The 25,839-nt window shown below is 32.9% G+C and overlaps 15 non-coding genes across 15 annotated transcripts; all 15 read right to left on the bottom strand.

Annotated features, from left to right (window-relative positions):
• Nucleotides 1-1,126: 1,126 nt before the first annotated feature.
• Nucleotides 1,127-1,208, bottom strand: TRNAL-UAG (transfer RNA leucine (anticodon UAG)). Its single transcript has one exon. It is a non-coding gene; the product is annotated as a tRNA-Leu (tRNA).
• Nucleotides 1,209-2,858: 1,650 nt separating this feature from the next.
• TRNAL-UAG (transfer RNA leucine (anticodon UAG)) lies at nt 2,859-2,940 on the bottom strand. Its single transcript has one exon. It is a non-coding gene; the product is annotated as a tRNA-Leu (tRNA).
• Nucleotides 2,941-4,590: 1,650 nt separating this feature from the next.
• TRNAL-UAG (transfer RNA leucine (anticodon UAG)) lies at nt 4,591-4,672 on the bottom strand. The gene has a single exon. It is a non-coding gene; the product is annotated as a tRNA-Leu (tRNA).
• Nucleotides 4,673-6,321: 1,649 nt separating this feature from the next.
• Nucleotides 6,322-6,403, bottom strand: TRNAL-UAG (transfer RNA leucine (anticodon UAG)). Its single transcript has one exon. It is a non-coding gene; the product is annotated as a tRNA-Leu (tRNA).
• Nucleotides 6,404-8,053: 1,650 nt separating this feature from the next.
• On the bottom strand, nt 8,054-8,135 carry TRNAL-UAG (transfer RNA leucine (anticodon UAG)). Its single transcript has one exon. It is a non-coding gene; the product is annotated as a tRNA-Leu (tRNA).
• Nucleotides 8,136-9,784: 1,649 nt separating this feature from the next.
• Nucleotides 9,785-9,866, bottom strand: TRNAL-UAG (transfer RNA leucine (anticodon UAG)). The gene has a single exon. It is a non-coding gene; the product is annotated as a tRNA-Leu (tRNA).
• A 1,650-nt stretch (nt 9,867-11,516) lies between these two features.
• On the bottom strand, nt 11,517-11,598 carry TRNAL-UAG (transfer RNA leucine (anticodon UAG)). The gene has a single exon. It is a non-coding gene; the product is annotated as a tRNA-Leu (tRNA).
• A 1,650-nt stretch (nt 11,599-13,248) lies between these two features.
• Nucleotides 13,249-13,330, bottom strand: TRNAL-UAG (transfer RNA leucine (anticodon UAG)). The gene has a single exon. It is a non-coding gene; the product is annotated as a tRNA-Leu (tRNA).
• Nucleotides 13,331-14,979: 1,649 nt separating this feature from the next.
• TRNAL-UAG (transfer RNA leucine (anticodon UAG)) lies at nt 14,980-15,061 on the bottom strand. Its single transcript has one exon. It is a non-coding gene; the product is annotated as a tRNA-Leu (tRNA).
• A 1,650-nt stretch (nt 15,062-16,711) lies between these two features.
• TRNAL-UAG (transfer RNA leucine (anticodon UAG)) lies at nt 16,712-16,793 on the bottom strand. The gene has a single exon. It is a non-coding gene; the product is annotated as a tRNA-Leu (tRNA).
• A 1,650-nt stretch (nt 16,794-18,443) lies between these two features.
• Nucleotides 18,444-18,525, bottom strand: TRNAL-UAG (transfer RNA leucine (anticodon UAG)). Its single transcript has one exon. It is a non-coding gene; the product is annotated as a tRNA-Leu (tRNA).
• A 1,649-nt stretch (nt 18,526-20,174) lies between these two features.
• On the bottom strand, nt 20,175-20,256 carry TRNAL-UAG (transfer RNA leucine (anticodon UAG)). The gene has a single exon. It is a non-coding gene; the product is annotated as a tRNA-Leu (tRNA).
• Nucleotides 20,257-21,906: 1,650 nt separating this feature from the next.
• TRNAL-UAG (transfer RNA leucine (anticodon UAG)) lies at nt 21,907-21,988 on the bottom strand. The gene has a single exon. It is a non-coding gene; the product is annotated as a tRNA-Leu (tRNA).
• Nucleotides 21,989-23,637: 1,649 nt separating this feature from the next.
• On the bottom strand, nt 23,638-23,719 carry TRNAL-UAG (transfer RNA leucine (anticodon UAG)). The gene has a single exon. It is a non-coding gene; the product is annotated as a tRNA-Leu (tRNA).
• A 1,650-nt stretch (nt 23,720-25,369) lies between these two features.
• TRNAL-UAG (transfer RNA leucine (anticodon UAG)) lies at nt 25,370-25,451 on the bottom strand. The gene has a single exon. It is a non-coding gene; the product is annotated as a tRNA-Leu (tRNA).
• Nucleotides 25,452-25,839: the final 388 nt, after the last annotated feature.

The following is a 25,839-nucleotide window of genomic DNA, read 5'->3' on the forward strand; positions in this document are numbered from 1 at the left end:
GGGATTTGATTCCAGCAGCTTGAATAGCTTTGTCATCCTACAACCTGCTGTACACTTTAAAATATTTTTACTCTCATATCTGGAATGTCATTCAAAACTTTACCCAAAGTCAGGAAAAGCAGAGATAAAATGTAAAGAAGCCAGGTACATTTAACAAGTAATGATTATATTTGTCTTCAAATTTCCTTCATTTAGTGCAACTGATGTATCCAAATAACTTTGAAGTACTATTCAAATGCCTAAGATAGACAGCTGTGAGATTAAAATCCAGAAAGATAGGAAAGATAGAGAAAGCAGAATATAAATCCATCAATTTATACCAATGAGTCACGTTGCCAACATTTCCATCTCTAATTGTATGATAAGACCACTCAGTAATTAAATATTAGTTATGATATTACTTCTAATTACTTCATGCCAACTTAATTTTGGCTCATCTTTACTCTTAGCAGATAACATTTTTAAAACGTTTGGGAAGTCTCTTGTAACAGTGATGAACTGTTGAGTAGCTATAGGAATCTTCCACCAACCAAATTCAGTTGGGTAATATCCTATCTAATGGAAAAAAAGAATCACTTTGCCATCAATAACTGCCCTACTCTTTGTATAATAAAGATGGCAGTAGTGAGATTTGCACCCACACCTCCAAAGAGACTGGAGCCTTAATCCAGCGCCTTAGACTGCTCGGCCATGCTACCACATGTGCATGTTGTTAGGGTAGCTCACAGATCTAGAACATCAAAATAAAAGGTTTTTTTTGTTTTAAAGTATTAATTGAAAAGATGTCAGCAAAAGTTAAAAGAAAGTTCATTATTAAACATAAATCCGATGAGAAATTCAGATTTTTTATAGAATTGCATTTTGTTTATTTTCATTGAAATAACAAAAGAAATTGAGATGCATGAAGTAATAAAATATTAGTTCTGATAGGGCACATAATTACTTCATGCAAAATTAAAATTTGAATATCTTTATTGTTAGCAGATATCATTATTTTAAAGGTTTGAGAAGACTGTTGCAACTATGATGAACTGTTGGGAACTTGGTGGCTAATGCAGGGTACTATCACCAACCTTTTTCAGTTGGTTAATATCTGATCAAAAATCAATTCTTTGGAAAATAAAATTGGCAGCAGTGTGATTTGAACCCACACCTCCGAAGAGACTGGAGCCTAAATCCAGCGCCTTAGACCGCTCGGCCATGCTACCACTGGCACACATGGAGTTCTTGTCTCACAGATCTTTCATATAATTAAGATTGCTGCAAATTAAATGTTTAATTTTGTTTTAAAGCGACACTTGGAAATAAGTGTCATGTTAAAAGTCTATGAAATGATAAACAATTCGCTAATACAAGATTTCAATGAAAGGTAAAAACATCCATGTTTTACTTGGTAATATTGATGAGAACTGATTTTTTAATTTTCTCAGTTACTTTTTGTTTGTTTTAACTGACATATTCAAAAATTGAGATGCTTGCTAGATGCATAATGTACCTCGCAGAGATATTCAAAGCCACTTTTTGAGAGCAACAATACATTTTAGATAGTTCTAAAAAAGGTTTGAGAAAACTATTAAAACCATGATAACTTGTTTTGAGCTACTGCATGTGACAGCTTATGGTGTGCTTCCACCAACCAAATTTAGCTTCTTTTATATCTTATCTACTTTAGGAATAAATTTTGATATATATCACTGGATCTTCTCCTTGGAGAATAAATATGGCAGCAGTGGGATTTGATTCCAGCAGCTTGAATAGCTTTGTCATCCTACAACCTGCTGTACACTTTAAAATATTTTTACTCTCATATCTGGAATGTCATTCAAAACTTTACCCAAAGTCAGGAAAAGCAGAGATAAAATGTAAAAGAAGCCAGGTACATTTAACAAGTAATGATTATATTTGTCTTCAAATTTCCTTCATTTAGTGCAACTGATGTATCCAAATAACTTTGAAGTACTATTCAAATGCCTAAGATAGACAGCTGTGAGATTAAAATCCAGAAAGATAGGAAAGATAGAGAAAGCGGAATATAGATCCATCAATTTATATTAATGAGTCACGTTGCCAACATTTCCATCTCTAATTGTATGATAAGACCACTCAGTAATTAAATATTAGTTATGATATTACTTCTAATTACTTCATGCCAACTTAATTTTGGCTCATCTTTACTCTTAGCAGATAACATTTTTAAAACGTTTGGGAAGTCTCTTGTAACAATGATGAACTGTTGAGTAGCTATAGGAATCTTCCACCAACCAACTTCAGTTGGGTAATATCCTATCTAATGGAAAAAAAGAATCACTTTGCCATCAATAACTGCCCTACTCTTTGTATAATAAAGATGGCAGTAGTGAGATTTGCACCCACACCTCCAAAGAGACTGGAGCCTTAATCCAGCGCCTTAGACTGCTCGGCCATGCTACCACATGTGCATGTTGTTAGGGTAGCTCACAGATCTAGAACATCAAAATTAAAGGGTTTTTTTGTTTTAAAGTATTAATTGAAAAGATGTCAGCAAAGGTTAAAAGAAAGTTCATTATTAAACATAAATCCGATGAGAAATTCAGATTTTTTATTGAACTGCATTTTGTTTATTTTCATTGAAATAACAAAAGAAATTGAGATGCATGAAGTAATAAAATATTAGTTCTGATAGGGCACATAATTACTTCATGCAAAATTAAAATTTGAATATCTTTATTGTTAGCAGATATCATTATTTTAAAGGTTTGAGAAGACTGTTGCAACTATGATGAACTGTTGGGAATTTGGTGGCTAATGCAGGGTACTATCACCAACCTTTTTCAGTTGGTTAATATCTGATCAAAAATCAATTCTTTGGAAAATAAAATTGGCAGCAGTGTGATTTGAACCCACACCTCCGAAGAGACTGGAGCCTAAATCCAGCGCCTTAGACCGCTCGGCCATGCTACCACTGGCACACATGGAGTTCTTGTCTCACAGATCTTTCATATAATTAAGATTGCTGCAAATTAAATGTTTAATTTTGTTTTAAAGCGACACTTGGAAATAAGTGTCATGTTAAAAGTCTATGAAATGATAAACAATTCGCTAATACAAGATTTCAATGAAAGGTAAAAACATCCATGTTTTACTTGGTAATATTGATGAGAACTGATTTTTTAATTTTCTCAGTTACGTTTTGTTTGTTTTAACTGACATATTCAAAAATTGAGATGCTTGCTAGATGCATAATGTACCTCGCAGAGATATTCAAAGCCACTTTTTGAGAGCAACAATACATTTTAGATAGTTCTAAAAAAGGTTTGAGAAAACTATTAAAACCATGATAACTTGTTTTGAGCTACTGCATGTGACAGCTTATGGTGTGCTTCCACCAACCAAATTTAGCTTCTTTTATATCTTATCTACTTTAGGAATAAATTTTGATATATATCACTGGATCTTCTCCTTGGAGAATAAATATGGCAGCAGTGGGATTTGATTCCAGCAGCTTGAATAGCTTTGTCATCCTACAACCTGCTGTACACTTTAAAATATTTTTACTCTCATATCTGGAATGTCATTCAAAACTTTACCCAAAGTCAGGAAAAGCAGAGCTAAAATGTAAAAGAAGCCAGGTACATTTAACAAGTAATGATTATATTTGTCTTCAAATTTCCTTCATTTAGTGCAACTGATGTATCCAAATAACTTTGAAGTACTATTCAAATGCCTAAGATAGACAGCTGTGAGATTAAAATCCAGAAAGATAGGAAAGATAGAGAAAGCAGAATATAAATCCATCAATTTATACCAATGAGTCACGTTGCCAACATTTCCATCTCTAATTGTATGATAAGACCACTCAGTAATTAAATATTAGTTATGATATTACTTCTAATTACTTCATGCCAACTTAATTTTGGCTCATCTTTACTCTTAGCAGATAACATTTTTAAAACGTTTGGGAAGTCTCTTGTAACAATGATGAACTGTTGAGTAGCTATAGGAATCTTCCACCAACCAAATTCAGTTGGGTAATATCCTATCTAATGGAAAAAAATAATCACTTTGCCATCAATAACTGCCCTACTCTTTGTATAATAAAGATGGCAGTAGAGAGATTTGCACCCACACCTCCAAAGAGACTGGAGCCTTAATCCAGCGCCTTAGACTGCTCGGCCATGCTACCACATGTGCATGTTGTTAGGGTAGCTCACAGATCTAGAACATCAAAATAAAAGGGTTTTTTTGTTTTAAAGTATTAATTGAAAAGATGTCAGCAAAAGTTAAAAGAAAGTTCATTATTAAACATAAATCCGATGAGAAATTCAGATTTTTTATAGAATTGCATTTTGTTTATTTTCATTGAAATAACAAAAGAAATTGAGATGCATGAAGTAATAAAATATTAGTTCTGATAGGGCACATAATTACTTCATGCAAAATTAAAATTTGAATATCTTTATTGTTAGCAGATATCATTATTTTAAAGGTTTGAGAAGACTGTTGCAACTATGATGAACTGTTGGGAACTTGGTGGCTAATGCAGGGTACTATCACCAACCTTTTTCAGTTGGTTAATATCTGATCAAAAATCAATTCTTTGGAAAATAAAATTGGCAGCAGTGTGATTTGAACCCACACCTCCGAAGAGACTGGAGCCTAAATCCAGCGCCTTAGACCGCTCGGCCATGCTACCACTGGCACACATGGAGTTCTTGTCTCACAGATCTTTCATATAATTAAGATTGCTGCAAATTAAATGTTTAATTTTGTTTTAAAGCGACACTTGGAAATAAGTGTCATGTTAAAAGTCTATGAAATGATAAACAATTCGCTAATACAAGATTTCAATGAAAGGTAAAAACATCCATGTTTTACTTGGTAATATTGATGAGAACTGATTTTTTAATTTTCTCAGTTACTTTTTGTTTGTTTTAACTGACATATTCAAAAATTGAGATGCTTGCTAGATGCATAATGTACCTCGCAGAGATATTCAAAGCCACTTTTTGAGAGCAACAATACATTTTAGATAGTTCTAAAAAAGGTTTGAGAAAACTATTAAAACCATGATAACTTGTTTTGAGCTACTGCATGTGACAGCTTATGGTGTGCTTCCACCAACCAAATTTAGCTTCTTTTATATCTTATCTACTTTAGGAATAAATTTTGATATATATCACTGGATCTTCTCCTTGGAGAATAAATATGGCAGCAGTGGGATTTGATTCCAGCAGCTTGAATAGCTTTGTCATCCTACAACCTGCTGTACACTTTAAAATATTTTTACTCTCATATCTGGAATGTCATTCAAAACTTTACCCAAAGTCAGGAAAAGCAGAGATAAAATGTAAAGAAGCCAGGTACATTTAACAAGTAATGATTATATTTGTCTTCAAATTTCCTTCATTTAGTGCAACTGATGTATCCAAATAACTTTGAAGTACTATTCAAATGCCTAATATAGACAGCTGTGAGATTAAAATCCAGAAAGATAGGAAAAATAGAGAAAGCGGAATATAGATCCATCAATTTATATTAATGAGTCACGTTGCCAACATTTCCATCTCTAATTGTATGATAAGACCACTCAGTAATTAAATATTAGTTATGATATTACTTCTAATTACTTCATGCCAACTTAATTTTGGCTCATCTTTACTCTTAGCAGATAACATTTTTAAAACGTTTGGGAAGTCTCTTGTAACAATGATGAACTGTTGAGTAGCTATAGGAATCTTCCACCAACCAACTTCAGTTGGGTAATATCCTATCTAATGGAAAAAAAGAATCACTTTGCCATCAATAACTGCCCTACTCTTTGTATAATAAAGATGGCAGTAGTGAGATTTGCACCCACACCTCCAAAGAGACTGGAGCCTTAATCCAGCGCCTTAGACTGCTCGGCCATGCTACCACATGTGCATGTTGTTAGGGTAGCTCACAGATCTAGAACATCAAAATTAAAGGGTTTTTTTGTTTTAAAGTATTAATTGAAAAGATGTCAGCAAAGGTTAAAAGAAAGTTCATTATTAAACATAAATCCGATGAGAAATTCAGATTTTTTATTGAACTGCATTTTGTTTATTTTCATTGAAATAACAAAAGAAATTGAGATGCATGAAGTAATAAAATATTAGTTCTGATAGGGCACATAATTACTTCATGCAAAATTAAAATTTGAATATCTTTATTGTTAGCAGATATCATTATTTTAAAGGTTTGAGAAGACTGTTGCAACTATGATGAAATGTTGGGAACTTGGTGGCTAATGCAGGGTACTATCACCAACCTTTTTCAGTTGGTTAATATCTGATCAAAAATCAATTCTTTGGAAAATAAAATTGGCAGCAGTGTGATTTGAACCCACACCTCCGAAGAGACTGGAGCCTAAATCCAGCGCCTTAGACCGCTCGGCCATGCTACCACTGGCACACATGGAGTTCTTGTCTCACAGATCTTTCATATAATTAAGATTGCTGCAAATTAAATGTTTAATTTTGTTTTAAAGCGACACTTGGAAATAAGTGTCATGTTAAAAGTCTATGAAATGATAAACAATTCGCTAATACAAGATTTCAATGAAAGGTAAAAACATCCATGTTTTACTTGGTAATATTGATGAGAACTGATTTTTTAATTTTCTCAGTTACTTTTTGTTTGTTTTAACTGACATATTCAAAAATTGAGATGCTTGCTAGATGCATAATGTACCTCGCAGAGATATTCAAAGCCACTTTTTGAGAGCAACAATACATTTTAGATAGTTCTAAAAAAGGTTTGAGAAAACTATTAAAACCATGATAACTTGTTTTGAGCTACTGCATGTGACAGCTTATGGTGTGCTTCCACCAACCAAATTTAGCTTCTTTTATATCTTATCTACTTTAGGAATAAATTTTGATATATATCACTGGATCTTCTCCTTGGAGAATAAATATGGCAGCAGTGGGATTTGATTCCAGCAGCTTGAATAGCTTTGTCATCCTACAACCTGCTGTACACTTTAAAATATTTTTACTCTCATATCTGGAATGTCATTCAAAACTTTACCCAAAGTCAGGAAAAGCAGAGATAAAATGTAAAAGAAGCCAGGTACATTTAACAAGTAATGATTATATTTGTCTTCAAATTTCCTTCATTTAGTGCAACTGATGTATCCAAATAACTTTGAAGTACTATTCAAATGCCTAAGATAGACAGCTGTGAGATTAAAATCCAGAAAGATAGGAAAGATAGAGAAAGCAGAATATAAATCCATCAATTTATACCAATGAGTCACGTTGCCAACATTTCCATCTCTAATTGTATGATAAGACCACTCAGTAATTAAATATTAGTTATGATATTACTTCTAATTACTTCATGCCAACTTAATTTTGGCTCATCTTTACTCTTAGCAGATAACATTTTTAAAACGTTTGGGAAGTCTCTTGTAACAATGATGAACTGTTGAGTAGCTATAGGAATCTTCCACCAACCAAATTCAGTTGGGTAATATCCTATCTAATGGAAAAAAAGAATCACTTTGCCATCAATAACTGCCCTACTCTTTGTATAATAAAGATGGCAGTAGAGAGATTTGCACCCACACCTCCAAAGAGACTGGAGCCTTAATCCAGCGCCTTAGACTGCTCGGCCATGCTACCACATGTGCATGTTGTTAGGGTAGCTCACAGATCTAGAACATCAAAATAAAAGGGTTTTTTTGTTTTAAAGTATTAATTGAAAAGATGTCAGCAAAAGTTAAAAGAAAGTTCATTATTAAACATAAATCCGATGAGAAATTCAGATTTTTTATAGAATTGCATTTTGTTTATTTTCATTGAAATAACAAAAGAAATTGAGATGCATGAAGTAATAAAATATTAGTTCTGATAGGGCACATAATTACTTCATGCAAAATTAAAATTTGAATATCTTTATTGTTAGCAGATATCATTATTTTAAAGGTTTGAGAAGACTGTTGCAACTATGATGAACTGTTGGGAACTTGGTGGCTAATGCAGGGTACTATCACCAACCTTTTTCAGTTGGTTAATATCTGATCAAAAATCAATTCTTTGGAAAATAAAATTGGCAGCAGTGTGATTTGAACCCACACCTCCGAAGAGACTGGAGCCTAAATCCAGCGTCTTAGACCGCTCGGCCATGCTACCACTGGCACACATGGAGTTCTTGTCTCACAGATCTTTCATATAATTAAGATTGCTGCAAATTAAATGTTTAATTTTGTTTTAAAGCGACACTTGGAAATAAGTGTCATGTTAAAAGTCTATGAAATGATAAACAATTCGCTAATACAAGATTTCAATGAAAGGTAAAAACATCCATGTTTTACTTGGTAATATTGATGAGAACTGATTTTTTAATTTTCTCAGTAACTTTTTGTTTGTTTTAACTGACATATTCAAAAATTGAGATGCTTGCTAGATGCATAATGTACCTCACAGAGATATTCAAAGCCACTTTTTGAGAGCAACAATACATTTTAGATAGTTCTAAAAAAGGTTTGAGAAAACTATTAAAACCATGATAACTTGTTTTGAGCTACTGCATGTGACAGCTTATGGTGTGCTTCCACCAACCAAATTTAGCTTCTTTTATATCTTATCTACTTTAGGAATAAATTTTGATATATATCACTGGATCTTCTCCTTGGAGAATATATATGGCAGCAGTGGGATTTGATTCCAGCAGCTTGAATAGCTTTGTCATCCTACAACCTGCTGTACACTTTAAAATATTTTTACTCTCATATCTGGAATGTCATTCAAAACTTTACCCAAAGTCAGGAAAAGCAGAGATAAAATGTAAAGAAGCCAGGTACATTTAACAAGTAATGATTATATTTGTCTTCAAATTTCCTTCATTTAGTGCAACTGATGTATCCAAATAACTTTGAAGTACTATTCAAATGCCTAAGATAGACAGCTGTGAGATTAAAATCCAGAAAGATAGGAAAGATAGAGAAAGCGGAATATAGATCCATCAATTTATATTAATGAGTCACGTTGCCAACATTTCCATCTCTAATTGTATGATAAGACCACTCAGTAATTAAATATTAGTTATGATATTACTTCTAATTACTTCATGCCAACTTAATTTTGGCTCATCTTTACTCTTAGCAGATAACATTTTTAAAACGTTTGGGAAGTCTCTTGTAACAATGATGAACTGTTGAGTAGCTATAGGAATCTTCCACCAACCAACTTCAGTTGGGTAATATCCTATCTAATGGAAAAAAAGAATCACTTTGCCATCAATAACTGCCCTACTCTTTGTATAATAAAGATGGCAGTAGTGAGATTTGCACCCACACCTCCAAAGAGACTGGAGCCTTAATCCAGCGCCTTAGACTGCTCGGCCATGCTACCACATGTGCATGTTGTTAGGGTAGCTCACAGATCTAGAACATCAAAATTAAAGGGTTTTTTTGTTTTAAAGTATTAATTGAAAAGATGTCAGCAAAGGTTAAAAGAAAGTTCATTATTAAACATAAATCAGATGAGAAATTCAGATTTTTTATTGAACTGCATTTTGTTTATTTTCATTGAAATAACAAAAGAAATTGAGATGCATGAAGTAATAAAATATTAGTTCTGATAGGGCACATAATTACTTCATGCAAAATTAAAATTTGAATATCTTTATTGTTAGCAGATATCATTATTTTAAAGGTTTGAGAAGACTGTTGCAACTATGATGAACTGTTGGGAACTTGGTGGCTAATGCAGGGTACTATCACCAACCTTTTTCAGTTGGTTAATATCTGATCAAAAATCAATTCTTTGGAAAATAAAATTGGCAGCAGTGTGATTTGAACACACACCTCCGAAGAGACTGGAGCCTAAATCCAGCGCCTTAGACCGCTCGGCCATGCTACCACTGGCACACATGGAGTTCTTGTCTCACAGATCTTTCATATAATTAAGATTGCTGCAAATTAAATGTTTAATTTTGTTTTAAAGCGACACTTGGAAATAAGTGTCATGTTAAAAGTCTATGAAATGATAAACAATTCGCTAATACAAGATTTCAATGAAAGGTAAAAACATCCATGTTTTACTTGGTAATATTGATGAGAACTGATTTTTTAATTTTCTCAGTTACTTTTTGTTTGTTTTAACTGACATATTCAAAAATTGAGATGCTTGCTAGATGCATAATGTACCTCGCAGAGATATTCAAAGCCACTTTTTGAGAGCAACAATACATTTTAGATAGTTCTAAAAAAGGTTTGAGAAAACTATTAAAACCATGATAACTTGTTTTGAGCTACTGCATGTGACAGCTTATGGTGTGCTTCCACCAACCAAATTTAGCTTCTTTTATATCTTATCTACTTTAGGAATAAATTTTGATATATATCACTGGATCTTCTCCTTGGAGAATAAATATGGCAGCAGTGGGATTTGATTCCAGCAGCTTGAATAGCTTTGTCATCCTACAACCTGCTGTACACTTTAAAATATTTTTACTCTCATATCTGGAATGTCATTCAAAACTTTACCCAAAGTCAGGAAAAGCAGAGATAAAATGTAAAAGAAGCCAGGTACATTTAACAAGTAATGATTATATTTGTCTTCAAATTTCCTTCATTTAGTGCAACTGATGTATCCAAATAACTTTGAAGTACTATTCAAATGCCTAAGATAGACAGCTGTGAGATTAAAATCCAGAAAGATAGGAAAGATAGAGAAAGCAGAATATAAATCCATCAATTTATACCAATGAGTCACGTTGCCAACATTTCCATCTCTAATTGTATGATAAGACCACTCAGTAATTAAATATTAGTTATGATATTACTTCTAATTACTTCATGCCAACTTAATTTTGGCTCATCTTTACTCTTAGCAGATAACATTTTTAAAACGTTTGGGAAGTCTCTTGTAACAATGATGAACTGTTGAGTAGCTATAGGAATCTTCCACCAACCAAATTCAGTTGGGTAATATCCTATCTAATGGAAAAAAAGAATCACTTTGCCATCAATAACTGCCCTACTCTTTGTATAATAAAGATGGCAGTAGTGAGATTTGCACCCACACCTCCAAAGAGACTGGAGCCTTAATCCAGCGCCTTAGACTGCTCAGCCATGCTACCACATGTGCATGTTGTTAGGGTAGCTCACAGATCTAGAACATCAAAATAAAAGGGTTTTTTTGTTTTAAAGTATTAATTGAAAAGATGTCAGCAAAAGTTAAAAGAAAGTTCATTATTAAACATAAATCCGATGAGAAATTCAGATTTTTTATAGAATTGCATTTTGTTTATTTTCATTGAAATAACAAAAGAAATTGAGATGCATGAAGTAATAAAATATTAGTTCTGATAGGGCACATAATTACTTCATGCAAAATTAAAATTTGAATATCTTTATTGTTAGCAGATATCATTATTTTAAAGGTTTGAGAAGACTGTTGCAACTATGATGAACTGTTGGGAACTTGGTGGCTAATGCAGGGTACTATCACCAACCTTTTTCAGTTGGTTAATATCTGATCAAAAATCAATTCTTTGGAAAATAAAATTGGCAGCAGTGTGATTTGAACCCACACCTCCGAAGAGACTGGAGCCTAAATCCAGCGCCTTAGACCGCTCGGCCATGCTACCACTGGCACACATGGAGTTCTTGTCTCACAGATCTTTCATATAATTAAGATTGCTGCAAATTAAATGTTTAATTTTGTTTTAAAGCGACACTTGGAAATAAGTGTCATGTTAAAAGTCTATGAAATGATAAACAATTCGCTAATACAAGATTTCAATGAAAGGTAAAAACATCCATGTTTTACTTGGTAATATTGATGAGAACTGATTTTTTAATTTTCTCAGTTACTTTTTGTTTGTTTTAACTGACATATTCAAAAATTGAGATGCTTGCTAGATGCATAATGTACCTCGCAGAGATATTCAAAGCCACTTTTTGAGAGCAACAATACATTTTAGATAGTTCTAAAAAAGGTTTGAGAAAACTATTAAAACCATGATAACTTGTTTTGAGCTACTGCATGTGACAGCTTATGGTGTGCTTCCACCAACCAAATTTAGCTTCTTTTATATCTTATCTACTTTAGGAATAAATTTTGATATATATCACTGGATCTTCTCCTTGGAGAATAAATATGGCAGCAGTGGGATTTGATTCCAGCAGCTTGAATAGCTTTGTCATCCTACAACCTGCTGTACACTTTAAAATATTTTTACTCTCATATCTGGAATGTCATTCAAAACTTTACCCAAAGTCAGGAAAAGCAGAGATAAAATGTAAAAGAAGCCAGGTACATTTCACAAGTAATGATTATATTTGTCTTCAAATTTCCTTCATTTAGTGCAACTGATGTATCCAAATAACTTTGAAGTACTATTCAAATGCCTAAGATAGACAGCTGTGAGATTAAAAACCAGAAAGATAGGAAAGATAGAGAAAGCGGAATATAGATCCATCAATTTATATTAATGAGTCACGTTGCCAACATTTCCATCTCTAATTGTATGATAAGACCACTCAGTAATTAAATATTAGTTATGATATTACTTCTAATTACTTCATGCCAACTTAATTTTGGCTCATCTTTACTCTTAGCAGATAACATTTTTAAAACGTTTGGGAAGTCTCTTGTAACAATGATGAACTGTTGAGTAGCTATAGGAATCTTCCACCAACCAACTTCAGTTGGGTAATATCCTATCTAATGGAAAAAAAGAATCACTTTGCTATCAATAACTGCCCTACTCTTTGTATAATAAAGATGGCAGTAGTGAGATTTGCACCCACACCTCCAAAGAGACTGGAGCCTTAATCCAGCGCCTTAGACTGCTCGGCCATGCTACCACATGTGCATGTTGTTAGGGTAGCTCACAGATCTAGAACATCAAAATTAAAGGGTTTTTTTGTTTTAAAGTATTAATTGAAAAGATGTCAGCAAAGGTTAAAAGAAAGTTCATTATTAAACATAAATCCGATGAGAAATTCAGATTTTTTATTGAACTGCATTTTGTTTATTTTCATTGAAATAACAAAAGAAATTGAGATGCATGAAGTAATAAAATATTAGTTCTGATAGGGCACATAATTACTTCATGCAAAATTAAAATTTGAATATCTTTATTGTTAGCAGATATCATTATTTTAAAGGTTTGAGAAGACTGTTGCAACTATGATGAACTGTTGGGAACTTGGTGGCTAATGCAGGGTACTATCACCAACCTTTTTCAGTTGGTTAATATCTGATCAAAAATCAATTCTTTGGAAAATAAAATTGGCAGCAGTGTGATTTGAACCCACACCTCCGAAGAGACTGGAGCCTAAATCCAGCGCCTTAGACCGCTCGGCCATGCTACCACTGGCACACATGGAGTTCTTGTCTCACAGATCTTTCATATAATTAAGATTGCTGCAAATTAAATGTTTAATTTTGTTTTAAAGCGACACTTGGAAATAAGTGTCATGTTAAAAGTCTATGAAATGATAAACAATTCGCTAATACAAGATTTCAATGAAAGGTAAAAACATCCATGTTTTACTTGGTAATATTGATGAGAACTGATTTTTTAATTTTCTCAGTTACGTTTTGTTTGTTTTAACTGACATATTCAAAAATTGAGATGCTTGCTAGATGCATAATGTACCTCGCAGAGATATTCAAAGCCACTTTTTGAGAGCAACAATACATTTTAGATAGTTCTAAAAAAGGTTTGAGAAAACTATTAAAACCATGATAACTTGTTTTGAGCTACTGCATGTGACAGCTTATGGTGTGCTTCCACCAACCAAATTTAGCTTCTTTTATATCTTATCTACTTTAGGAATAAATTTTGATATATATCACTGGATCTTCTCCTTGGAGAATAAATATGGCAGCAGTGGGATTTGATTCCAGCAGCTTGAATAGCTTTGTCATCCTACAACCTGCTGTACACTTTAAAATATTTTTACTCTCATATCTGGAATGTCATTCAAAACTTTACCCAAAGTCAGGAAAAGCAGAGATAAAATGTAAAGAAGCCAGGTACATTTAACAAGTAATGATTATATTTGTCTTCAAATTTCCTTCATTTAGTGCAACTGATGTATCCAAATAACTTTGAAGTACTATTCAAATGCCTAAGATAGACAGCTGTGAGATTAAAATCCAGAAAGATAGGAAAGATAGAGAAAGCAGAATATAAATCCATCAATTTATACCAATGAGTCACGTTGCCAACATTTCCATCTCTAATTGTATGATAAGACCACTCAGTAATTAAATATTAGTTATGATATTACTTCTAATTACTTCATGCCAACTTAATTTTGGCTCATCTTTACTCTTAGCAGATAACATTTTTAAAACGTTTGGGAAGTCTCTTGTAACAGTGATGAACTGTTGAGTAGCTATAGGAATCTTCCACCAACCAAATTCAGTTGGGTAATATCCTATCTAATGGAAAAAAATAATCACTTTGCCATCAATAACTGCCCTACTCTTTGTATAATAAAGATGGCAGTAGTGAGATTTGCACCCACACCTCCAAAGAGACTGGAGCCTTAATCCAGCGCCTTAGACTGCTCGGCCATGCTACCACATGTGCATGTTGTTAGGGTAGCTCACAGATCTAGAACATCAAAATAAAAGTTTTTTTTTGTTTTAAAGTATTAATTGAAAAGATGTCAGCAAAAGTTAAAAGAAAGTTCATTATTAAACATAAATCCGATGAGAAATTCAGATTTTTTATAGAATTGCATTTTGTTTATTTTCATTGAAATAACAAAAGAAATTGAGATGCATGAAGTAATAAAATATTAGTTCTGATAGGGCACATAATTACTTCATGCAAAATTAAAATTTGAATATCTTTATTGTTAGCAGATATCATTATTTTAAAGGTTTGAGAAGACTGTTGCAACTATGATGAACTGTTGGGAACTTGGTGGCTAATGCAGGGTACTATCACCAACCTTTTTCAGTTGGTTAATATCTGATCAAAAATCAATTCTTTGGAAAATAAAATTGGCAGCAGTGTGATTTGAACCCACACCTCCGAAGAGACTGGAGCCTAAATCCAGCGCCTTAGACCGCTCGGCCATGCTACCACTGGCACACATGGAGTTCTTGTCTCACAGATCTTTCATATAATTAAGATTGCTGCAAATTAAATGTTTAATTTTGTTTTAAAGCGACACTTGGAAATAAGTGTCATGTTAAAAGTCTATGAAATGATAAACAATTCGCTAATACAAGATTTCAATGAAAGGTAAAAACATCCATGTTTTACTTGGTAATATTGATGAGAACTGATTTTTTAATTTTCTCAGTTACTTTTTGTTTGTTTTAACTGACATATTCAAAAATTGAGATGCTTGCTAGATGCATAATGTACCTCGCAGAGATATTCAAAGCCACTTTTTGAGAGCAACAATACATTTTAGATAGTTCTAAAAAAGGTTTGAGAAAACTATTAAAACCATGATAACTTGTTTTGAGCTACTGCATGTGACAGCTTATGGTGTGCTTCCACCAACCAAATTTAGCTTCTTTTATATCTTATCTACTTTAGGAATAAATTTTGATATATATCACTGGATCTTCTCCTTGGAGAATAAATATGGCAGCAGTGGGATTTGATTCCAGCAGCTTGAATAGCTTTGTCATCCTACAACCTGCTGTACACTTTAAAATATTTTTACTCTCATATCTGGAATGTCATTCAAAACTTTACCCAAAGTCAGGAAAAGCAGAGATAAAATGTAAAAGAAGCCAGGTACATTTAACAAGTAATGATTATATTTGTCTTCAAATTTCCTTCATTTAGTGCAACTGATGTATCCAAATAACTTTGAAGTACTATTCAAATGCCTAAGATAGACAGCTGTGAGATTAAAATCCAGAAAGATAGGAAAGATAGAGAAAGCGGAATATAGATCCATCAATTTATATTAATGAGTCACGTTGCCAACATTTCCATCTCTAATTGTATGATAAGACCACTCAGTAATTAAATATTAGTTATGATATTACTTCTAATTACTTCATGCCAACTTAATTTTGGCTCATCTTTACTCTTAGCAGATAACATTTTTAAAACGTTTGGGAAGTCTCTTGTAACAATGATGAACTGTTGAGTAGCTATAGGAATCTTCCACCAACCAACTTCAGTTGGGTAATATCCTATCTAATGGAAAAAAAGAATCACTTTGCCATCAATAACTGCCCTACTCTTTGTATAATAAAGATGGCAGTAGTGAGATTTGCACCCACACCTCCAAAGAGACTGGAGCCTTAATCCAGCGCCTTAGACTGCTCGGCCATGCTACCACATGTGCATGTTGTTAGGGTAGCTCACAGATCTAGAACATCAAAATTAAAGGGTTTTTTTGTTTTAAAGTATTAATTGAAAAGATGTCAGCAAAGGTTAAAAGAAAGTTCATTATTAAACATAAATCCGATGAGAAATTCAGATTTTTTATTGAACTGCATTTTGTTTATTTTCATTGAAATAACAAAAGAAATTGAGATGCATGAAGTAATAAAATATTAGTTCTGATAGGGCACATAATTACTTCATGCAAAATTAAAATTTGAATATCTTTATTGTTAGCAGATATCATTATTTTAAAGGTTTGAGAAGACTGTTGCAACTATGATGAACTGTTGGGAATTTGGTGGCTAATGCAGGGTACTATCACCAACCTTTTTCAGTTGGTTAATATCTGATCAAAAATCAATTCTTTGGAAAATAAAATTGGCAGCAGTGTGATTTGAACCCACACCTCCGAAGAGACTGGAGCCTAAATCCAGCGCCTTAGACCGCTCGGCCATGCTACCACTGGCACACATGGAGTTCTTGTCTCACAGATCTTTCATATAATTAAGATTGCTGCAAATTAAATGTTTAATTTTGTTTTAAAGCGACACTTGGAAATAAGTGTCATGTTAAAAGTCTATGAAATGATAAACAATTCGCTAATACAAGATTTCAATGAAAGGTAAAAACATCCATGTTTTACTTGGTAATATTGATGAGAACTGATTTTTTAATTTTCTCAGTTACGTTTTGTTTGTTTTAACTGACATATTCAAAAATTGAGATGCTTGCTAGATGCATAATGTACCTCGCAGAGATATTCAAAGCCACTTTTTGAGAGCAACAATACATTTTAGATAGTTCTAAAAAAGGTTTGAGAAAACTATTAAAACCATGATAACTTGTTTTGAGCTACTGCATGTGACAGCTTATGGTGTGCTTCCACCAACCAAATTTAGCTTCTTTTATATCTTATCTACTTTAGGAATAAATTTTGATATATATCACTGGATCTTCTCCTTGGAGAATAAATATGGCAGCAGTGGGATTTGATTCCAGCAGCTTGAATAGCTTTGTCATCCTACAACCTGCTGTACACTTTAAAATATTTTTACTCTCATATCTGGAATGTCATTCAAAACTTTACCCAAAGTCAGGAAAAGCAGAGCTAAAATGTAAAAGAAGCCAGGTACATTTAACAAGTAATGATTATATTTGTCTTCAAATTTCCTTCATTTAGTGCAACTGATGTATCCAAATAACTTTGAAGTACTATTCAAATGCCTAAGATAGACAGCTGTGAGATTAAAATCCAGAAAGATAGGAAAGATAGAGAAAGCAGAATATAAATCCATCAATTTATACCAATGAGTCACGTTGCCAACATTTCCATCTCTAATTGTATGATAAGACCACTCAGTAATTAAATATTAGTTATGATATTACTTCTAATTACTTCATGCCAACTTAATTTTGGCTCATCTTTACTCTTAGCAGATAACATTTTTAAAACGTTTGGGAAGTCTCTTGTAACAATGATGAACTGTTGAGTAGCTATAGGAATCTTCCACCAACCAAATTCAGTTGGGTAATATCCTATCTAATGGAAAAAAAGAATCACTTTGCCATCAATAACTGCCCTACTCTTTGTATAATAAAGATGGCAGTAGAGAGATTTGCACCCACACCTCCAAAGAGACTGGAGCCTTAATCCAGCGCCTTAGACTGCTCGGCCATGCTACCACATGTGCATGTTGTTAGGGTAGCTCACAGATCTAGAACATCAAAATAAAAGGGTTTTTTTGTTTTAAAGTATTAATTGAAAAGATGTCAGCAAAAGTTAAAAGAAAGTTCATTATTAAACATAAATCCGATGAGAAATTCAGATTTTTTATAGAATTGCATTTTGTTTATTTTCATTGAAATAACAAAAGAAATTGAGATGCATGAAGTAATAAAATATTAGTTCTGATAGGGCACATAATTACTTCATGCAAAATTAAAATTTGAATATCTTTATTGTTAGCAGATATCATTATTTTAAAGGTTTGAGAAGACTGTTGCAACTATGATGAACTGTTGGGAACTTGGTGGCTAATGCAGGGTACTATCACCAACCTTTTTCAGTTGGTTAATATCTGATCAAAAATCAATTCTTTGGAAAATAAAATTGGCAGCAGTGTGATTTGAACCCACACCTCCGAAGAGACTGGAGCCTAAATCCAGCGCCTTAGACCGCTCGGCCATGCTACCACTGGCACACATGGAGTTCTTGTCTCACAGATCTTTCATATAATTAAGATTGCTGCAAATTAAATGTTTAATTTTGTTTTAAAGCGACACTTGGAAATAAGTGTCATGTTAAAAGTCTATGAAATGATAAACAATTCGCTAATACAAGATTTCAATGAAAGGTAAAAACATCCATGTTTTACTTGGTAATATTGATGAGAACTGATTTTTTAATTTTCTCAGTTACTTTTTGTTTGTTTTAACTGACATATTCAAAAATTGAGATGCTTGCTAGATGCATAATGTACCTCGCAGAGATATTCAAAGCCACTTTTTGAGAGCAACAATACATTTTAGATAGTTCTAAAAAAGGTTTGAGAAAACTATTAAAACCATGATAACTTGTTTTGAGCTACTGCATGTGACAGCTTATGGTGTGCTTCCACCAACCAAATTTAGCTTCTTTTATATCTTATCTACTTTAGGAATAAATTTTGATATATATCACTGGATCTTCTCCTTGGAGAATAAATATGGCAGCAGTGGGATTTGATTCCAGCAGCTTGAATAGCTTTGTCATCCTACAACCTGCTGTACACTTTAAAATATTTTTACTCTCATATCTGGAATGTCATTCAAAACTTTACCCAAAGTCAGGAAAAGCAGAGATAAAATGTAAAGAAGCCAGGTACATTTAACAAGTAATGATTATATTTGTCTTCAAATTTCCTTCATTTAGTGCAACTGATGTATCCAAATAACTTTGAAGTACTATTCAAATGCCTAATATAGACAGCTGTGAGATTAAAATCCAGAAAGATAGGAAAGATAGAGAAAGCGGAATATAGATCCATCAATTTATATTAATGAGTCACGTTGCCAACATTTCCATCTCTAATTGTATGATAAGACCACTCAGTAATTAAATATTAGTTATGATATTACTTCTAATTACTTCATGCCAACTTAATTTTGGCTCATCTTTACTCTTAGCAGATAACATTTTTAAAACGTTTGGGAAGTCTCTTGTAACAATGATGAACTGTTGAGTAGCTATAGGAATCTTCCACCAACCAACTTCAGTTGGGTAATATCCTATCTAATGGAAAAAAAGAATCACTTTGCCATCAATAACTGCCCTACTCTTTGTATAATAAAGATGGCAGTAGTGAGATTTGCACCCACACCTCCAAAGAGACTGGAGCCTTAATCCAGCGCCTTAGACTGCTCGGCCATGCTACCACATGTGCATGTTGTTAGGGTAGCTCACAGATCTAGAACATCAAAATTAAAGGGTTTTTTTGTTTTAAAGTATTAATTGAAAAGATGTCAGCAAAGGTTAAAAGAAAGTTCATTATTAAACATAAATCCGATGAGAAATTCAGATTTTTTATTGAACTGCATTTTGTTTATTTTCATTGAAATAACAAAAGAAATTGAGATGCATGAAGTAATAAAATATTAGTTCTGATAGGGCACATAATTACTTCATGCAAAATTAAAATTTGAATATCTTTATTGTTAGCAGATATCATTATTTTAAAGGTTTGAGAAGACTGTTGCAACTATGATGAAATGTTGGGAACTTGGTGGCTAATGCAGGGTACTATCACCAACCTTTTTCAGTTGGTTAATATCTGATCAAAAATCAATTCTTTGGAAAATAAAATTGGCAGCAGTGTGATTTGAACCCACACCTCCGAAGAGACTGGAGCCTAAATCCAGCGCCTTAGACCGCTCGGCCATGCTACCACTGGCACACATGGAGTTCTTGTCTCACAGATCTTTCATATAATTAAGATTGCTGCAAATTAAATGTTTAATTTTGTTTTAAAGCGACACTTGGAAATAAGTGTCATGTTAAAAGTCTATGAAATGATAAACAATTCGCTAATACAAGATTTCAATGAAAGGTAAAAACATCCATGTTTTACTTGGTAATATTGATGAGAACTGATTTTTTAATTTTCTCAGTTACTTTTTGTTTGTTTTAACTGACATATTCAAAAATTGAGATGCTTGCTAGATGCATAATGTACCTCGCAGAGATATTCAAAGCCACTTTTTGAGAGCAACAATACATTTTAGATAGTTCTAAAAAAGGTTTGAGAAAACTATTAAAACCATGATAACTTGTTTTGAGCTACTGCATGTGACAGCTTATGGTGTGCTTCCACCAACCAAATTTAGCTTCTTTTATATCTTATCTACTTTAGGAATAAATTTTGATATATATCACTGGATCTTCTCCTTGGAGAATAAATATGGCAGCAGTGGGATTTGATTCCAGCAGCTTGAATAGCTTTGTCATCCTACAACCTGCTGTACACTTTAAAATATTTTTACTCTCATATCTGGAATGTCATTCAAAACTTTACCCAAAGTCAGGAAAAGCAGAGATAAAATGTAAAAGAAGCCAGGTACATTTAACAAGTAATGATTATATTTGTCTTCAAATTTCCTTCATTTAGTGCAACTGATGTATCCAAATAACTTTGAAGTACTATTCAAATGCCTAAGATAGACAGCTGTGAGATTAAAATCCAGAAAGATAGGAAAGATAGAGAAAGCAGAATATAAATCCATCAATTTATACCAATGAGTCACGTTGCCAACATTTCCATCTCTAATTGTATGATAAGACCACTCAGTAATTAAATATTAGTTATGATATTACTTCTAATTACTTCATGCCAACTTAATTTTGGCTCATCTTTACTCTTAGCAGATAACATTTTTAAAACGTTTGGGAAGTCTCTTGTAACAATGATGAACTGTTGAGTAGCTATAGGAATCTTCCACCAACCAAATTCAGTTGGGTAATATCCTATCTAATGGAAAAAAAGAATCACTTTGCCATCAATAACTGCCCTACTCTTTGTATAATAAAGATGGCAGTAGAGAGATTTGCACCTACACCTCCAAAGAGACTGGAGCCTTAATCCAGCGCCTTAGACTGCTCGGCCATGCTACCACATGTGCATGTTGTTAGGGTAGCTCACAGATCTAGAACATCAAAATAAAAGGGTTTTTTTGTTTTAAAGTATTAATTGAAAAGATGTCAGCAAAAGTTAAAAGAAAGTTCATTATTAAACATAAATCCGATGAGAAATTCAGATTTTTTATAGAATTGCATTTTGTTTATTTTCATTGAAATAACAAAAGAAATTGAGATGCATGAAGTAATAAAATATTAGTTCTGATAGGGCACATAATTACTTCATGCAAAATTAAAATTTGAATATCTTTATTGTTAGCAGATATCATTATTTTAAAGGTTTGAGAAGACTGTTGCAACTATGATGAACTGTTGGGAACTTGGTGGCTAATGCAGGGTACTATCACCAACCTTTTTCAGTTGGTTAATATCTGATCAAAAATCAATTCTTTGGAAAATAAAATTGGCAGCAGTGTGATTTGAACCCACACCTCCGAAGAGACTGGAGCCTAAATCCAGCGTCTTAGACCGCTCGGCCATGCTACCACTGGCACACATGGAGTTCTTGTCTCACAGATCTTTCATATAATTAAGATTGCTGCAAATTAAATGTTTAATTTTGTTTTAAAGCGACACTTGGAAATAAGTGTCATGTTAAAAGTCTATGAAATGATAAACAATTCGCTAATACAAGATTTCAATGAAAGGTAAAAACATCCATGTTTTACTTGGTAATATTGATGAGAACTGATTTTTTAATTTTCTCAGTAACTTTTTGTTTGTTTTAACTGACATATTCAAAAATTGAGATGCTTGCTAGATGCATAATGTACCTCACAGAGATATTCAAAGCCACTTTTTGAGAGCAACAATACATTTTAGATAGTTCTAAAAAAGGTTTGAGAAAACTATTAAAACCATGATAACTTGTTTTGAGCTACTGCATGTGACAGCTTATGGTGTGCTTCCACCAACCAAATTTAGCTTCTTTTATATCTTATCTACTTTAGGAATAAATTTTGATATATATCACTGGATCTTCTCCTTGGAGAATATATATGGCAGCAGTGGGATTTGATTCCAGCAGCTTGAATAGCTTTGTCATCCTACAACCTGCTGTACACTTTAAAATATTTTTACTCTCATATCTGGAATGTCATTCAAAACTTTACCCAAAGTCAGGAAAAGCAGAGATAAAATGTAAAGAAGCCAGGTACATTTAACAAGTAATGATTATATTTGTCTTCAAATTTCCTTCATTTAGTGCAACTGATGTATCCAAATAACTTTGAAGTACTATTCAAATGCCTAAGATAGACAGCTGTGAGATTAAAATCCAGAAAGATAGGAAAGATAGAGAAAGCGGAATATAGATCCATCAATTTATATTAATGAGTCACGTTGCCAACATTTCCATCTCTAATTGTATGATAAGACCACTCAGTAATTAAATATTAGTTATGATATTACTTCTAATTACTTCATGCCAACTTAATTTTGGCTCATCTTTACTCTTAGCAGATAACATTTTTAAAACGTTTGGGAAGTCTCTTGTAACAATGATGAACTGTTGAGTAGCTATAGGAATCTTCCACCAACCAACTTCAGTTGGGTAATATCCTATCTAATGGAAAAAAAGAATCACTTTGCCATCAATAACTGCCCTACTCTTTGTATAATAAAGATGGCAGTAGTGAGATTTGCACCCACACCTCCAAAGAGACTGGAGCCTTAATCCAGCGCCTTAGACTGCTCGGCCATGCTACCACATGTGCATGTTGTTAGGGTAGCTCACAGATCTAGAACATCAAAATTAAAGGGTTTTTTTGTTTTAAAGTATTAATTGAAAAGATGTCAGCAAAGGTTAAAAGAAAGTTCATTATTAAACATAAATCAGATGAGAAATTCAGATTTTTTATTGAACTGCATTTTGTTTATTTTCATTGAAATAACAAAAGAAATTGAGATGCATGAAGTAATAAAATATTAGTTCTGATAGGGCACATAATTACTTCATGCAAAATTAAAATTTGAATATCTTTATTGTTAGCAGATATCATTATTTTAAAGGTTTGAGAAGACTGTTGCAACTATGATGAACTGTTGGGAACTTGGTGGCTAATGCAGGGTACTATCACCAACCTTTTTCAGTTGGTTAATATCTGATCAAAAATCAATTCTTTGGAAAATAAAATTGGCAGCAGTGTGATTTGAACACACACCTCCGAAGAGACTGGAGCCTAAATCCAGCGCCTTAGACCGCTCGGCCATGCTACCACTGGCACACATGGAGTTCTTGTCTCACAGATCTTTCATATAATTAAGATTGCTGCAAATTAAATGTTTAATTTTGTTTTAAAGCGACACTTGGAAATAAGTGTCATGTTAAAAGTCTATGAAATGATAAACAATTCGCTAATACAAGATTTCAATGAAAGGTAAAAACATCCATGTTTTACTTGGTAATATTGATGAGAACTGATTTTTTAATTTTCTCAGTTACTTTTTGTTTGTTTTAACTGACATATTCAAAAATTGAGATGCTTGCTAGATGCATAATGTACCTCGCAGAGATATTCAAAGCCACTTTTTGAGAGCAACAATACATTTTAGATAGTTCTAAAAAAGGTTTGAGAAAACTATTAAAACCATGATAACTTGTTTTGAGCTACTGCATGTGACAGCTTATGGTGTGCTTCCACCAACCAAATTTAGCTTCTTTTATATCTTATCTACTTTAGGAATAAATTTTGATATATATCACTGGATCTTCTCCTTGGAGAATAAATATGGCAGCAGTGGGATTTGATTCCAGCAGCTTGAATAGCTTTGTCATCCTACAACCTGCTGTACACTTTAAAATATTTTTACTCTCATATCTGGAATGTCATTCAAAACTTTACCCAAAGTCAGGAAAAGCAGAGATAAAATGTAAAAGAAGCCAGGTACATTTAACAAGTAATGATTATATTTGTCTTCAAATTTCCTTCATTTAGTGCAACTGATGTATCCAAATAACTTTGAAGTACTATTCAAATGCCTAAGATAGACAGCTGTGAGATTAAAATCCAGAAAGATAGGAAAGATAGAGAAAGCAGAATATAAATCCATCAATTTATACCAATGAGTCACGTTGCCAACATTTCCATCTCTAATTGTATGATAAGACCACTCAGTAATTAAATATTAGTTATGATATTACTTCTAATTACTTCATGCCAACTTAATTTTGGCTCATCTTTACTCTTAGCAGATAACATTTTTAAAACGTTTGGGAAGTCTCTTGTAACAATGATGAACTGTTGAGTAGCTATAGGAATCTTCCACCAACCAACTTCAGTTGGGTAATATCCTATCTAATGGAAAAAAAGAATCACTTTGCCATCAATAACTGCCCTACTCTTTGTATAATAAAGATGGCAGTAGTGAGATTTGCACCCACACCTCCAAAGAGACTGGAGCCTTAATCCAGCGCCTTAGACTGCTCGGCCATGCTACCACATGTGCATGTTGTTAGGGTAGCTCACAGATCTAGAACATCAAAATTAAAGGGTTTTTTTGTTTTAAAGTATTAATTGAAAAGATGTCAGCAAAGGTTAAAAGAAAGTTCATTATTAAACATAAATCAGATGAGAAATTCAGATTTTTTATTGAACTGCATTTTGTTTATTTTCATTGAAATAACAAAAGAAATTGAGATGCATGAAGTAATAAAATATTAGTTCTGATAGGGCACATAATTACTTCATGCAAAATTAAAATTTGAATATCTTTATTGTTAGCAGATATCATTATTTTAAAGGTTTGAGAAGACTGTTGCAACTATGATGAACTGTTGGGAACTTGGTGGCTAATGCAGGGTACTATCACCAACCTTTTTCAGTTGGTTAATATCTGATCAAAAATCAATTCTTTGGAAAATAAAATTGGCAGCAGTGTGATTTGAACACACACCTCCGAAGAGACTGGAGCCTAAATCCAGCGCCTTAGACCGCTCGGCCATGCTACCACTGGCACACATGGAGTTCTTGTCTCACAGATCTTTCATATAATTAAGATTGCTGCAAATTAAATGTTTAATTTTGTTTTAAAGCGACACTTGGAAATAAGTGTCATGTTAAAAGTCTATGAAATGATAAACAATTCGCTAATACAAGATTTCAATGAAAGGTAAAAACATCCATGTTTTACTTGGTAATATTGATGAGAACTGATTTTTTAATTTTCTCAGTTACTTTTTGTTTGTTTTAACTGACATATTCAAAAATTGAGATGCTTGCTAGATGCATAATGTACCTCGCAGAGATATTCAAAGCCACTTTTTGAGAGCAACAATACATTTTAGATAGTTCTAAAAAAGGTTTGAGAAAACTATTAAAACCATGATAACTTGTTTT

The sequence above is a fragment of the Taudactylus pleione genome, unplaced genomic scaffold (genome assembly GCF_031769625.1).
Source record: "Taudactylus pleione unplaced genomic scaffold, aTauple2 ptg000016l, whole genome shotgun sequence".
Classification (NCBI taxonomy): Eukaryota; Metazoa; Chordata; class Amphibia; order Anura; family Myobatrachidae; genus Taudactylus; species Taudactylus pleione.